General features: G+C 42.8%; 1 protein-coding gene across 5 annotated transcripts in view; it reads left to right on the plus strand.

Moving 5' to 3' along the window:
- The first annotated feature begins 2271 nt into the window (after positions 1-2271).
- The window catches only part of LOC144931679 (protein 4.1-like), a 62104-nt gene continuing 47384 nt past the window's right edge, over positions 2272-16991 (plus strand). For all 5 annotated transcript variants that reach the window (XM_078855810.1, XM_078855811.1, XM_078855812.1 and 2 more), the window contains exon 1: positions 2272-2407. The gene's annotated coding sequence lies outside the window, so the exon portion shown is untranslated. The remainder of the gene's footprint in view (positions 2408-16991) is intronic.

Genomic DNA, 16991 nt, shown 5'->3' on the forward strand with positions numbered 1-16991 from the left:
TGAATCTACTGCTGGACCAGACCTCGCCACCGTGGTGGCGGGTTACTTAACTATACTTCACCACACTTTACAGCCCTGAGCCAGTGGTGGAAATTATACATTTCTGTGGCGGGGACAGGAATATCCGTATGATAATCAATTTAGTTAGAGTAAACAGCACGCGCTGGCGTTATCGAAAGTGACGCTTGAATTTAATGTTGGCAGCCAATTCAGGTTTCGCTAAGCGTTGCGTGTACATTAAAAAAGAAGACACGTCACTCATTCATTGCATTAGCAATTAATTGTGTACGTTGCATGAGGATATCTGAAAGACGACTGAGAGTTTATATTCTTGGTTCTTTCGGTAAAGTCACGTAGACAGAAAAATAATAAAATAACATTGAAAGAAATTGAAAAAAGCAAAAAACCCGCAATAAAAATAGCAACATAAAACATGTATTTAAAATAAATTGAAAATAATAAAAGCCAAATAACCCACGTTTCGATCGCAACACAAGCGATGAAGACCGTTTGTGTTGCAATCGAAACGTCGTGGGTTTTTTGCGTTTATTCTTTTCAATTTATACTTATTTTAAATTTCAATTAAATTTTACTATTTTTATCGTGGGTTTTTTGCTTTTATTTTTTTCAATTTATTATTTTAATTGTAAATTTAAATGTTATTTTATAATTTTTGTTTTCTATCTACGTGACTTTACCAAAAGACCCAAAGAATATGAATTCCTGCAGTCACGAAAGCTTTAAGTCAAGATTCAACACTAAGAGTTTATTTTAAAGTTCACAGTGATAGATTTGAATCTTTCGTGACTGCAGGAATCCATACTCTTTGGTTCTTTCGGTAAAGTCAGGTGACTTTACCGAAATAACCAAAAAGTATTCAGTGATTAGAAAACTTTTTTTTATTCGGACAGATCTCTTCCAGCACAGCCCACATCATTATTGCCTCGTGGCTCGCCTGCCTGGTCTTACATCGCGTCTTATCTGGTCAGATAAGAAAAAAATAGTTTAGTTTTAGTTGTATATATAAGTGATTTGTTTAGTTTTCCTATACTTCGCACTCCTATCATGTTGTTGAGCTCATCGGATTCGTCAATCGTAAAACACATTCCTGCGGAGGGAGCTGGTAGGAACGTTGGGTTGCTCGGTCAATGGCCAGGGTCAACGGCGGCGTGGTGTATTCCGCAAATATGGCCGACTGTGAGGGCGGGCACAAGCCGGCGTGAGTAGGTTAAACGTTGAGTTTTATAAGGGCACCACGGGGTGACCAGCCCCTCCCCACCCAGCCCACCCTCCCCACCCAGCCCCTTTCCACCTAGCCCCACCCTCCCCACCCAGCCCCTTTCCACCTAGCCCCACCCTCCCCATCCAGCCCCTTTCCACCTAGCCCCTTTCCACCTAGCCCCACCCCCCCACCCAGCCCCTCCCCTCTCCACCTAGCCCCACCCCTTCCATTTTTTGATGCACGACGGACGGACACAATAATCCCCTGTGGGCTGGTGGTACCAGGTGGTTCCTACCAGTATAAACAAAATGTATCATTATGACGTTTTAACCGCGGCGCCTTCTGATTCGTCGACCTGTGCCCCCCCCCGCACGCGGCCTGTGATTGGCCAACTTGGGTAACGTTGCCCAGTGGCGACGCAGCGAATACTCATCCGCGTTATGAAATACAACGGTGAGGCGGTTTACGGGCCATCTGGAGAACTCCCCTCTCACAACTTGATGAATGAATGCCTCAACAAGTTCGTCAACAACAACAACATCATCGCCACCGTGACCGTCAAAGGAAAATATAATACTGTGAAAAAGGCGACGTTTCGGGTAGCGATACCTCTTGAATTGCACGTAAATACGCCGGAGACATGGTTGATAAGAGTTGGAGACTGCACTTTTACACTCCATTTTTTTTGTATCCAAATGAATTTTTTTTATTTTTGGGGGGGATTGACGCAAATATTATAATCCGCGCTTCCGTACGTAAATGACCGGAAAACTGATTTTTTTTTCCACTGAACATTCGTACTCTAGAAAAGAAGTGCGCTCTGAGGTCTGCGATCGCCATCTTGGGAAGGGGGTGTGGTGCATTGTGGCCAAGGTTGGCCAGTGCGGTGACATCCCCAACGGTCGACGCGCACCAACCCCTACCCACCCCACCCACCCCACCCACCCAACGGCCGCGACAATTGCCCTTACTCAAGATGGTTGCCGTGGATTCTAGTGTCCGTTGAACGATGACGCGGTAGGGTTGGAGGAGGTGTGAGGGGGTGGGCTGTGATCGTTAATAAAGTGGAGCTCGGCAGCCTTCGCCGCTCAGTCCGCGCCCGGGAGAGCGCGGAGCAAGGGAGCGGAGCTGACGTTACCTTCGCCTGTCATCGTCATCAATCAATCATCATCGTCGCGCACCGAGGTCAGTTCCCTCGAACGATCGCAACAACTTTGCTAATTTCACTTTAAGCAACTGTTAGAGCGGTTTTCGTGGCGGTGGTTCGTTTGGGCTCGTAACGCCGCCGTGTGTCTGATCGTCTCCTGTGTGTGCGTCTGTGTTTTAGTCACTGAGGGGCTGGCGTGACGCGAGATGTAGCTGTGAATGTGTTGTTGACGATTTAAAAACGTCTTTTCCTTGAATAACAACGACGACGACTTTATAAACAACAACAACACGAATATGGGATAGAGCTTAGATGCTTTAATGTTGAATGGAAACCACAAAAAAACAAAGTAGCTGTTGGTTTGATTATAATGAAAGTGTTTGGCTGAATTTACCTTGTAACTGTCACGAACATTAACACTTTGTTTTTTAAAACTTTTGCTTGATCTGTATAATGTATACAAGTGACTAGTGCCTCGTCATGCTGCTGTTGGCGATTTGTAGCGTGTTCAGTGTAAGACAGCTGGCTTTGTGCCACTCTGTGGATGTATGGCTCGGCTTGTCAACGACACGGATAACCTCACTTCAGCTTATTTTGTGATTAGTTTTCTTCTACAGACTGTTTTCATAAATTGTTACATTTACCAGGCGTTCTACATGTAATACTTAAACGTTTTCAAAGCATTGATTAACTGCAAATTCTAATCTGTTTCGATATAAGTCTTGACTTAAAGGAATTCATATTCTTTGTTATTTTCTTTGAACCCATCTACGTGACCTTTATCGAAAGACCCAAGAATACGTTTCGATATACATGTCAATGATCATTGTTGATGTCATAATTTGACTAACTTGCGTTATTGTTCGGAGAGTTATTGTAGCTCAATTCTTAAGAGCAGCCACAGCATCGCGAGCCAATGGTTTGGGGGAGGGAGCCCTTCAATCCAGCAGTGGGTTGATCATGGCTGATGACAAAGATGGTTAGAGCAGCAGGCGTTGAGACCCAAAGTGCAAATTCCTTTGCAGGCTTTACTCACCTCCATCATCCTCGTCATCATACTCAGTCTAAGGGGCAATAAAATTGGCACCATATACTATATTGGGCATCAGTCATCGTTTGTCGTGTGGGTGATAATAATAACGATGGTACTATTAAACTCGGGTTGCTATAGCGCAATTTGCAAATGAGCTTTGCATAAAGTTTAGTTTTAAGACGTGATTTCAAAAATCGGCTGGTGGACCGAGGAAGGGAATTTCACAATCACAGAGCCTGACTGCAAAAAGCTCTCTCGTTCATAGAACAAAGTCTGGTCTTAGGAAATAATGAGTAGACCAGGATCGGCAGGTGTAAGTTTTCACGGTGGAATATAAAACGTAAGCAGATCGGTGAGATATTTTAGGAGCCAGCTCATTCAAGGCCTTAAACGTGAGAAGAAGAATCTTGAAGTCTATTGTACACTACAGGGGGAAGCCAGTGCAGGGAGGAAACTAATTGGAGTAATAGATCTGGTTTAAAACCCGGGCAGCCCAATTTTTAATATATTCTAGTCTATTTAAATTTTTTTAGATATTCCAGCAAGCAAGGCATTGTAATAATTCAACCTTTATGAAATAAAGGCACACACCAGCCTCTCAGAATCAGGAGGGGACAGCATATGTTTAAGTCGAGCAGCTATGTTGCTTAAGTGGAAAAACGAGATTTTGGTAATCTCATGCATGTGGGCCTCAAAGGAATGAGACCAGGACCTGCCACAAGAATGTGCAATTTCCACGATTGTGAATGACCATTTTTGAAGATTCGCTTCGTGGAGCACGGTAACACATTTACAACACTTTGTTGTTATTGTACTACCCTTGTAATTGCTGAAAATGGAATAAACCGTGAGCAACGCATCTGCGCCACCCACCTCGCTGACCAGCGTGGTTACGGTGCGGTCAAATTAACACCACGACGTTGACGACTCGCTTATCCAGAATTTTTACTACGATTAAACTGTAAGGCTGTACAACAATGTTTATTTCTGTGTAAACCGATGTATGCGAATAAGCTCCACTGAGTTTTAATTCCACATCAGCAAGTACAGCCCCATGGAGACCTATTAGACATTAACAAGCGTGGCCTTATGAAGTCAGTCGTATTGAATATTAAAAGCCCAGCCTTTACTGTCACCGTCACGTGTATGTACATTGAATGAAGACAAATAAGGGCAGGTCACCTCGGCGTGCAATTGGCGCCTGCACATATTAGAGTGCAATCGGATTCAAATAAACCCAGCGTTTCCAAGAGGCAAGTCAATCGCTGTGGGGTATTCATTGCAGTCGTAAATTTGTGCTTCACAGCGCCACCCACAGCCTGGCTTGTTGCCTGGCTCCTATGTGTGGCCTTGTGTGTGCGGGAATTTGATGTGTTTATGGTAAATGTCCGGAGAGTCATTGTTTTCACGTCTGACCACGCGTGTCCCTACCCTCGTGTGTGTTGCTCTCAACATCGCTATGTCAGTGTAGTAATACTCCTCAAATTTGGAGGTGACTTTTGTTTTTGGAGTGGGGGCGGCGGCGCATGTATCCACGCACTACGCTGTGAACGTGTTAAGCACTGAGTTTAAAGTCGTTACCATGGCTAAATAACATCAGTGGCGAGTGATATCTGAATTGGTTCTGAGCCCCCCTTCCACTTTACAAACTGGGAAGTGACCACTGTGGTGAAGTATGGTCATACAACCCCACTCGGAATCTAGAGGGCCCCACCCACCAGTGGATTGACGTAGAACTGAAAATTGTATTTTCCTGGGATGTCTGCACGTCTGTTCTCCGTTCATTGTTTTCCAACAAAGATGTGTAGAGCAAATGTAACGTACTGTGCGTGACTGTATGCAGCCTTTTGGGTGTTCTCCACAGAGCATAGATGTATTGATTAGGTGAAATATAATGTTTCAAGAATACCTTGCATTTGTGGTTTTGGGTGGGATGATTTGTCAATACATTTGTTATGCTTACTTAAAGGTCTATTTAAAATATTTTTAGATATTCAGACAAAGGTTACCCTTTAAATCTTTCACCTAAATTGGCAGATTTTTTAAAAAGATAAAATCGTATTTAAAATGCCTTAGTATAATTACAAATAGACCCCGTCCATCCTAATGCTTTTTACGTGCGTTGACCTTTAAAGAATAAATTATTATTTTGGATCATTTATCACAGATGCTCATCTGTGATATGCCTTTCATAACCTTCAGTTGGTTATTGCATTTTTTTAAGAAAATCCTTTCACCAGGTGGCTTCACATAACACTTGTTACATTATGGCATGTTGCATTTTTGAAGTATAATTCTTCAATCAAATATGTCTAATCGTTTCCATACAGAAACAAGGATGGGGAAGTGCTCATCAATCTTATGACAGGGGCCAGACGTGTTAATTTAATTCCACATTTTTATTGAATTCATATGACCGGGACCAGATCTTTTTTAAGGGCCCAAACACTGTCAACTCCCAGTGCAGTCGTCAATGTCAAACTCTCGCCTGTAAAAGTGGGCATTTGTTTTTTTGATAAATGTATGAGGACTCGTAAACGTGATATCGTATGTGAGTCAGAGCAAATGTGTTGTGGGCTTAGATTGTTAGCCTCGATGGACATGGCCTTGAGGCTCTTGTCGACAAGGGAAGGGATTTCATCGGCACCGCCGCCCTCTGCAACCAACCCCGATGCAGAAAATAACTTTCTACCACACTGCACCAGTGCATGTTTATTGCCCGCTTGCTTAATTGGTTGATTCCCAGGGGTGAATGAGTGGAAATTGGTCCCTACTTAGTGTTTCTGCCAGTTGTATGTCTTCCCACTCATGGTGTCGTCTTGTGCTTTATGGTTTTTTGTGCCATTATATTTTTAAGTCGGCATAATGAGGGTGTGTGCCTGTTTGTGTGTGTGTGTGAGAGGAGTGGTGTAGTAGCTATTGCACTGTGCTACGAATCTGATCTCCTGTGTTCAATTCCCAGCCAAGGCTAATATTAATGAAGAGTGGTAACTACGACTGGGCCTCCTCTAGGTTTACTTGGCTTTTAATAAGTAGGGTGAGGATACATTGGCACTGGGGAAATGAAGGTGGTCATGAGTGATGCTGACCACAGTGAACGAATGATTATGCCGATTAGATGCACTCATGTCTGATATGGCTATTGTTCACAATTGCATCCAATAAAAAAAACCACTCTCCCTTGTGCGCTTTGTCTGACTTGATAGATACTTGCAAACAGGACTTGCTTTAACAGCCTGTGTGGCTCTATGGAGAGTCGTTGTCTTTCCTCGTACATGTCAAAGGGTTGGAATAGTAGGGAGCGCACTGCATTATAAACCTGACAACTTGGGTTCAATTCAAAACCACACTAATTATAATGGCTTTGAACCTGACCAGGGCCTCCCCTAAATTAGCTGCACCTACATCAGAATCTGACATGGTGCTTTTATCATCAGCACTAGAGAGACAGTCATGCGTAGCGCTGGTTCCACCAGACCGTCATATTCTGTGCCCTCCTTTGAGGTGCTTGCGCACGGCACTTATCTCCATATTTAATATGGATGAATGTGCGCTGTTTTGAGAAGACTCATTTCATGTCAGAAGTGCCACTATGTAAAAATTGGCAGTGCAATTTGGTTATTTCGCAAAATGCCTTTGGTGTGAGCTTATGTAAAAAGGATGTTCATAATTGATAATTAGTATTATTACCGAAATACTATTCGGCTAACATTGTTTTCTACCCAACAGTCAATTTCCTTCCCGTCTCATTTAGCCTCAGCTTCACACCACACTTTGGTTAGGCACAGTGCATGAGTCTTATGCCTGTGTGTTTCCACACTTATAAAATCGATTTGCCTGGGAGGGAGGAGGATGTGCTGTGTCTGTGTATATGTGCACGCATGCGTGTACGTTGCTGGCACGTGAGTGTCTTCATCACGTGCTTTACCGTGTGTCAAACTATAAACACCCATCAATCCACTGGTGTTTCAGGCTTTGGAAAACTGAGACGGGACTCACTAATACCTCAGAAAATTACATTTCATTTGTGCCAATTTCATATTGTGGATAATGCATACGAAAAAATGGTGCTGCTTTATTGTTTAAACATGAATTCGCATAGAAGTAAACTTGGGAAATATTGGATATTAAAGGCATGTCGACTTATTGCTCGTTCGTTTCTCAATCCGCTTGTCCTGGTGAGGGTCGCGGCTGATGTTTTCTATTAGGCTTTAGCGTACAGTAAAACAAATTTCATCCCGTGTAAAAAAAAAATGCCACCAACTTAAAGAGCACTCCACTAATGACTAAGGGTGCTTGAGGTTCAATGTCAGGGGCAGCAATTGAGCACTGCATTGCTGAACAAAAACACGGCACAGTACAGGAGCAGCTCTTGGCCTTGTATAACATCGCACGGTTCAGCACCACAATTATTCGCACAGCAAGGTGCAGAGTCAAGACGCCCTGGCGCAAACACCCACTCGAGGCACATGGGTCTGGTTTTGTGTATCTAATATAATCTTCGGCCTTAATCGGTCCATCTCTCGCTGTTCTACAATGTCACAATCACCCAAGTACCTGCACACGAGCCGATTTCATCGCTTCACTTTGTCAGTGGACGACCTTTGAGTCGTGTTATATTCTTTGGTAACACTCTGTCACTTGTTCTTGCCCATTGGCGGTCATCCCTTTTAGCTGCTTGTAGTGCCCTATATTAAAGTGGAGATAAGAGAAGTCCAAATGGCGAATTTAGTTACGAGATTTAAATGACGTTATTCGAGCAGACAACCCCCAGCTCGACATACATCTGTCCTAAACAAATTCAAAACAGGAAGTTCTCATTTACTATGAAGCCTCACTGAGTGTGGTGAAGGTTCTGCATTGGGATGTTTGGCAATTTACATGTATGAGTGTTTGGCCCATGTGGAAGAAACCAGAGTATACCTGGAAAAAACCCATGCATGCTATGGGAAAGAGAAAAAAACACTTTAATCGCGCTCCAGAAAATATATTTGAGAATCCGTTGCAGTCTCCTGACTACCTTGCAGCTCAAGCCTACCGCAGGTGCTATTCTTAGGCACTCTCTCATCCGAATACTAACCAGTGCCCCAATTCAGATACCAATGGTAAACCTGCTTGGCTTCCAAGATATGATTAGATTGAGCACATCACGGGTAATTTGTTTGATTTGGCCATCTCATTTTAAGGATTCTTGGGGCTAGTGCTGATACGTTCAATTAATTCCGGACATTCTATTTGGCTTGCTTTCAAACATCTTGTGAAAGCTGCTAAAGTGTCTTGTGTGATCTCTATAGCTTTGACAAACAACACAGCTGGGTTCTCATTGCTGGGCGATTCATAATGTCAACATGCATCACATGAATTATGTTGGGCTGGTCACTCCTGTAATCCAGCGGATTTTGAGGAGAGGTTGTTTAACCATGAAAAGATAATCACTTGCATGAGACTACTGCTTGTAGGGCTCTAAGGCCTGTAGGACAAGAGCAAATAGGATGCTGACCTGCCTTTGCCCATTTATGTTATGTAATTGTCCAAAACATTTCTAAACAGGATCCTCCTGAAAAAACACAATGATGTCAAGTCTAGGCATTGTTGGCTAAAAGATCCATTGCAACAAAAAGTAACCACTTTTCATTAGCTTTGCCTTACGACGGACCACGAGAGAATGATAAAGCTTTTGGCAATGGCCCTCCTTGCGAGCTAAAATATGGAGTAACGATTGACTGAGTTATTATAGTTGTTACATGAAAACACTGGGCTGTGCAGTTCCCATTGCCGTTTTTCACACCACCATCACCAGGGAAGTCATTTGTTTATTTGTTTAAGTGACTGGTATTATTCTAAATTCATCTTGTGGATTTCTTGTTTTTCAAAAGCTTGCATCGCATTATTCTCCGCCGTGTCACTCACGTCCTACACTGGGGACAAGCTGCGTAATGTCCTCGTATCATAATCACGCATCTATCGCGATGTGGAAGACGGGGGAGTCGCGGCGGTGTAATCACATTGTTATCGCACCTGACCTATACACGCTACGCTTCACGAGCGAATTTGTAGGCACATATATATAACGTCCGCTCGGTAAGCACCATAAGAGTAATTTGTTTTCCAGGAAAGCCTCAATGAGTCTCGGTACTCTCTTTTTCTGGAGAATCCTGAATTTGAGATAGTTGACCAATACTGTTGACGAATGTTTTTCTTGAGAAAATCTGAAAATCCAGAGAAAAACCAATGCATACAAAGGGGTGACATTCAAAACTGCCATCTCCTGGGTTACACTTCGCAGCCCGACCCTGGCGACGCCTTAGCAAGCCCTTTGGTCACCCGTTCAAGTATCAACCAGGCTCAGCCATACTTAGCGAGTGATGTCTGATGATAATGAGCACATTTTTGGGAATTTATCTTTTTTAATGCCTAACTCATAGCGTCGTCATATTAATAATTCGTGCATTCATAATGCTTTTTTTATCATTGGGTTGTGCATGTTGAGCAAAGATGATGGAATCGGGTAGAGCTCATGTTCCTCATTAGTTAAGCCAAGCAAGGCTGAAATTAAGTTTTGCCTGCTACTGTCTGGCTGTTTTTAGTTTGTGTATTTTAAGTTTTGCACAAAAATCTAGAATAAGGCATTTATGCAAAGCCATTGAGTAAAGCTTTAGAAAAAAATGCACGCAGCCATTTGCTATTAAATAAACGTATGAGTTATCCTCACAACCATTGCATTACTGTAGAGCCTTTCATATTTTAGTTGTGATGAATTAATGTGTTAAGCAGCTGAGTTATGGAAGCGAGCTAGAAAAAAGCACTTCATGCTTTTGTCCCAGTAGAATGAAAACATCACAAGATGTACTGTATGGATTATTAATGCTTTGTGATCATATCGTATACAATGTTTGGTATTGTCAATAATACAACTGTGCATTGTGGAAAGCTTAAACCTCAGCGTGGAAGGTGGATCCCTGCTGAATGTTGTGAAAGTTGTGGGAGTCTGAATTATACATGCTAGTGTGGCTTCCAGTTTCATCCCAGTGGTGTTCGTAAAATTTCATTTATGCAGACTTTATTCTCTGCGAGTGGCATTGCCCACGCAGCCAATCTGTTCCACATTGAGGAAACGTTTCCATGAAACTTGTCCATGTGCACGTGTTCTCCACTATAGCGCCCTAGGAAAATTCCCTTCCTGCGTGAGCTAAATGTAGCCAACAATTTTCCCATTGGCAGATGACAAAGTAAGTAAAATAGGTCACGTGTACACCATTGAATCAAGAAATGTCTGAAATATCAGGACAACATTACTTTGAAAAAAGCGATGATTGTATGCTATGAGCAACTATAATAATGGTGGACAAGCTGATTGGCAGCCCTAAACTGCATCTGCACAAACCATGGTAGATGTGTATACGAGATGCATAAATGGAAAATTAAAAACTCTACGGTGTGCGACCGTGGTGACCCAGAACACACCATGGAATGTATAACAACTCAATGCCCTATTCACAAATATGATGGAGGCATCAAAGTGATGGACTCCAGGACTCTTGATGCTATTATCTGGCTCATTTACTTTAGTGTAACATTATAGTTGTTGCTTCACATTGACGTCAGAAGAAGAAGATGATGGTAGTGATTTGTGTCTGATATAGCATCTTATGCGCCGAGGCATCTGGATGAATTCCTGCAGTAACGAAAGCTTTAAGTCAAGATCAAATCTCATCTTTATAATGTTGAAAGGGCACCTGCAATGGCAGCTGTCCCCTTTGGGCAGAAGGTACCTTAGCACCTGGCCTGCAAACATTAGTCTCCTAGTTGGGGGGCATTGATTGGTACGTATAATACCAATTGAGGACTGTTTAAAAAATATTGTTATATATCTGATGTCAACAGCTATTCTTGCTGCAGACAATTGGTCATCTTACATTTGGAAACGGTAAGCAAAAATATAATTATCTGTTAGCATGTTAATCATGATCTTCAACACCATCCTGTGTCTGGCTTGGCCCCTGAAGTCTAAAACAATGCTCACAATTCATACAGGAGTGCCCAATTGTAGCCTCAAATTTACAAGTTGTGGGGTCCTGGTAGCACATCCTGGCATGTCACTCTCATGCGGGACTCCCCATTTCTCTTAACTTTTAGGACCCGATGGGTGGCAGCATCTTCAACTACTGCCAACAATTTCAAACAAACATATATAATTCTAAGAGCAGTGTATATAATTGATTGTTCATTGATCTATTAAAATCGATCATTATGCTCGTGCTATAATTGTTTTTTTGTGAATCAAATATTTACGATTGATGCCAATTCTCTATGGAGTCGTTCTGCACATTTGCGGTGTAAACAAATGCTACGCACTGGATGAGACTGAACAAATGCGATTTAATTATTTAATTGATTTTCCTGGAGAAACGTCTCAATTTGGCTTGAGCGAGTCCCTTTATTTTGCCCCATGCCCTAGCTGCTCCCGTTTAGTCTGAATGAGAATCTGCGGTGTCGCTGTCACTACGATGCTTTCAGAAACCTATACCGCTTCTCCTTGCCTCCTATCCGGGGACACCCATGTGTAAGCAAGATCAATTGCATCTGGTTACAGCTTTCCTTGGTGGAGCTTTCACAAATACTGTACCTGGGTTGACTCTGAAGCCCTTTCGAGCTGGATTTTCCCTAATAGTTGGTGATTACAGCAATGCTGTACGGTAGCTTTCAAAATCTGTTTTTCTGTTTTGGATGGGGGCGACACTTTAATGGCAAATAAGAGGGAACAGATTTGAGTGAGTGTAGTGGAGTGTCTCTTAAGTGCTTTGTTCACAGCATCACACTTGTGCAACTTGTGAAACGAGGAGCACATTCTGTGAGCCTGCTTGCCTTTGGATGCTAAATAAAATATAGGAACGTCCCTTCCCGGTCTAAGTGCTTTCTGACAAATAATAATGATGTTAATAATTCTTTATTCACCTGGGAATGCTTCGCTATGAATTTAAAAACCTCTTTTCACGAGGGGCTTACGTCAGATGTTGGGTCCGTGAATTAAAAATAATGTGGAGGAAAGCAGTCGCCCCGAGAAAACTGCCACTTACGAGGAAATAACTCAATCTCCTATTATATTGGTTATAACAACTACTTGCCATGCTGCCTCCTACACAACCCCAATCGATGTTTAAACGTCCCGTGAGGTAGCATTAAATGCTGTTTACGTCGATTCTCATAGCATCCCTGTTCCGCATACCGTACCGTTATGCCAGCGCCATGCTGTGAGATAGAATCGACCCAGTAGGTATTGCACCGTATTGCCCTAAATGAGGTTGACCCAACATTCAGACACTGCACCGTCATGGCCATTAAGCGCCCTGCCGACCCTTTGCATGCACGCATGCGTAACCGTTCCCCTGTGCAAAATTAAGCAGTCATGCTGCTAATCAATGAACCATCACGAATCTTGAGGCCGACAGGAAAAATGGCGCAGTCAACCGCTTGCACTCCATGACGGTTATGTAACCTATCGTGCTGCTGTTAGACCCATCCCGGCAGATGGTACTAGAGCATGCTGCTCTCTCCTATCTGCCGCCACTCTGCATTTTTGGAGACATCCCTTGAGTCCCTTTTCACCTTCGTCTGTGGCAATGTCTTATCAGTGAGCAGATTCGCATTGTGATACGTTTACACGCATTGCGATGCTTGTGTTTTAAAATCTCCCCCCCCCTCCTCCCCGATTACTGATCCCAGCCCCTTCTGTATTATCTCTCTCGCTGCCTTAAAACTGTTATGCTGTATGGAACATTAAGTTTACACAGCCTCCGAGACCTAATAATCGGCCCACTCAAGTTAGCGTTTTAAAAATGAAGTGGCTACCGTCTTCGCTAAATGGCTTTTTTGTCAGCGGAAGCGCTACGCTTGGCGGTGGTGTGCGGAGGAAAAATCTCGTTCAATTGTGGACAAGATTGGCTATTTGTCTCCATGAGCCATTTATCAACAGATGGTGATATTTATCATGCATTTTAAACTTTCAGACTCGATGGGATTTCAAAATGCTGTGCATTCTAATGTGAATTTTAGGGGGAGTAGGTAAAGGAATCAAATGAGGAACAGGCAGGGAAGCAGGTGGTGGAATTCTACATAGATCAGCAATAGATTGTAAATAAAATCCCGACTCTTTTTTGCAAATACTCTGTAATAAACGCCACAGGCCCTGATTGCAAGCAATTTACATATTGTTTATATGTTATCTGGAAAAAACAGCAGTTATAAATGTTTGGCAGCATGCAGTAGATCTTAATCCAGCAGAACAAAATGTGTCCATTGCATGTTTCTTTACCCTATACTATTCCTTGCAGTGGTTTGTTAATTCAGCTCATTTGTATTTTATGAATCTTACCTGATTACGCAGATGCTTGCAAGCCTGATGAGCACTTTGTGTAAAGTATGGGTAGATTGAAGTATCGTTTCAACGGTTAATAGTGACTCTTCAACTCTTAATTCAAGCATACTATCATGCGCGTAAGAGTGAATACACTTCGGCACGTAAGAGTGAATACACCTCGACGCGTACATGTACGCAACAGATTTACGCTACCAATATGCTACCGTTCACCGCAATGTTGAAAAATGAAAAATAATATTGGAAGCCTGAATCGCGAGAATTCATTGTTCCAGCTCGGGCATCAATGTCACACCCAGACACGTGGCTCGTCGTCGTCACGGTGTGTAGTCTATGCTGGAAGTCCGCAGGGTTCAGATGCCAGTGTGGCGTAACTTGTCTTTGGTTTCCCTGTGTTACAATTTTTGACGTTTTTTTTTTGCAGAAGTCCTATAAATAAGTTTATATATAGTATGGGGGGGGACAAAACAATTGGTGACTGAATTCATTGCACAAATCTATTTCCACTTAGCTCTTATCAATGAGCATTGATCTGATAACCGATTTCTGAATTAAAAAAAAAAAATTTCAATTGGGATTGATTACTGTCTTGAGCTTTTTAACTCGAAGGCGAGACAATTGAAGCGTGACAAGGCCTGGTTCTTCGCTCGGCATTGAAACAAAGTAAATTTGTGCAATTCCTGAACAACCAATTTTCTTCCAAAGTATTTTTGAAGAGTGTCAAGCGCCATCAGTAAAACACCCAGGGCTTATAAACGTTGCCCTCTGATCTTTTGAGCGTCTTGTTTTTTTTTCAAGTTAACTGCTCCAAAAACATTTTTGTAATGCGAACGGATGATGAAGAGTGTAGAGCAATTGTTGCTGCACTCGTATAGATTTTTTCCCTCTTCCACTGCTTGACACACGTATGATGTATTATTTTGACGAATTCCAGTTGCACTACACAGCTGTGCATGTGAGGAAGAGACCCAATGCAGCAAGTTCCATTCGCTTTAAATGACCAAAACGTGTGGTGGATAAAAGCCGGCGTGAATCAACTTTGTTTCTGTGCTACATTTGCGCGCCGTGTGTATTCATCAAAAGTCGTCCTCTTCATGTCTGTCTCCGTGCGGAACAGTGTGCACATCATCGTGTCTCACATCTCCATTATGCCTGTCACATGGAGAGAGTCCATAGCAGGTGGCGGAGGTGAGGTGAGCAGGTGGCGGTGTCACTACCTATACACACCATTACATTTTTTTAAATACTAAAAATTATCGGGAAGCAGCGGGCCACGCCAGATGTGTGTGCCTGTTGTGTGGGTAGCTTTTAACTGGACGATTGCTGTAATCCGGTGCTGTCATTAACTCGTGCCACATTGTCATTAATGTTTGAGGTGGAGAATGGGACGTTTGATAATTGTTTTTTTACCCTTCTATCTGGCAACAAAACTGACACCTTTTTTACAAGGAGTCATGTTTGCATAGACCACAATACCTGCAGTCATAATGCAAACAAAAAACATAACTGATAATGTGCACTGTCCTTGAAGTTAATTGGTCCACACCCGAGACCGCTTTCCTTAGAGCCTAGTCTCACATCGGTTGGACCAGATGACGCCAAAAGGCGCCAGATAGAAGGGTAAAAAAAAACAATTATCAGATTTTTTTACTGGCAAATGAGGTTCCAATGGTGTAAGGGGACATTTGTTTAACATTTTGTATAAAGATTGTACTCAGTATTAACCCTCTGATGTTCAGGGGGTCAGGGGTTATAAACTCTGACCCATCCAACCTTGTTCTGTATTTGAGATGATTATATTTGTGATAAGGTATGCTCTTCCCCGCTTCCAAAAATTGCACTCTCCTAAAATATTCGCCATGCAAAGTATATCTGCGTTGACAGCACATTCGTGATATGTGCGTTGTTCCGTACTGCGAGTGCTTTGTGGGGCACCCATCTTGGTATTGAGCATGCTGTTTATTGATCCCAGTGACCCACCCAGGTTCGATTCCTGGTCAGTACACAACTATATGTTTCTAGATTTGAAGTTTTCGTGACTGCAAGGGTCCATACTCTTTGGTTTTTTCGGTAAAGTCACGTAGGTGAAAAAATGAAAATAAATGTTGCTGTGACGGTTCCACCTGAAGACGGAAGCTTGTGTAGCCTCCGAAACGTCGTGATTTAATTTATTTTCCTTTTTTTACCTACGTGACTTTACCGAAAAAACCAAAGAGTATACACAACTGTATGGTATGAGTTATGTGAAACTAGGTTGACTCAACCTAAAATTGGTACCTGAAGCAGTGGGTGTGGGGGGGGTGTTACTGGTCCCACTATTGAAAATGTACCATTCCAGGTTTAATAGGCAATTGCCAACAGGTTTTGCTCCAAAGCTTTGTATGGCTTGATTGTATATTTGTTATATGCTAACAGTAATATAATGATGAGGTGCATCAGCAAAATGTTTGGTTAAGAAGTGGACCTGGAAAAACATATCCACCACTTTTATCCCGTTCGTTATTATTCATTGACATCCTTGAAAAAAAAAAGATTGTCTGCTTTATCCTTTCCCAGTTGGTTAGCATCAGTGCTCACCATAGCGTCATCACAGTATTGCAAATGAGCAACGCACGTTGTGAACGAAGAGTTTTAAAAATGCTTCCATCTCTACTGTACGCGGTCACGCGGCACTGATTGAACGACCTACAGGCTGTAAGTAACCACGGCCGTGCCGTGGGGTCACGGCGCTCTTAATGGCCTTGTCATCAGAAGCGTGGCTTTTTGTTTCAAGGGTTCCATTTATCGCAGCTCGGAGGGGGGGCGGGGTGGGGGCAATCTGTTGTGGGTCCAACCGACCCCAGCCGGCGCTAAAAATTGCAGCAAGGGGGCACCCGGATCGCCGCACGTCAGGAGGTGAAATGAAATGCTGGCAGTGTGGACCGTAAAGTAGACCAACGAGCGAAGCGAAGCTTGGGTGAGCATCGCCCATTGCGTGTTGTGCAGCCATAAAATTTGGGCGCGTGGGTGTTGGTGTGCATCACGCTACCATGGAAACTGTAGTTCAAGGGGTTAACGAAAGGTGATTTAGCGATTTTTTTTTTTACGGTAAATATGGTTCTACGAAAAAACATACTTTTAAACTTGTGCCAAGTTTAGCAACGTTTGGCCACGTACGGTGCGAAAGAAGTTCAACATACAAATGCAAATTGTGATGTTAAAATGTCACAATCAT

The sequence above is a fragment of the Lampetra fluviatilis genome, chromosome 4 (genome assembly GCF_964198595.1).
Source record: "Lampetra fluviatilis chromosome 4, kcLamFluv1.1, whole genome shotgun sequence".
Lineage (NCBI taxonomy): Eukaryota > Metazoa > Chordata > Hyperoartia > Petromyzontiformes > Petromyzontidae > Lampetra > Lampetra fluviatilis.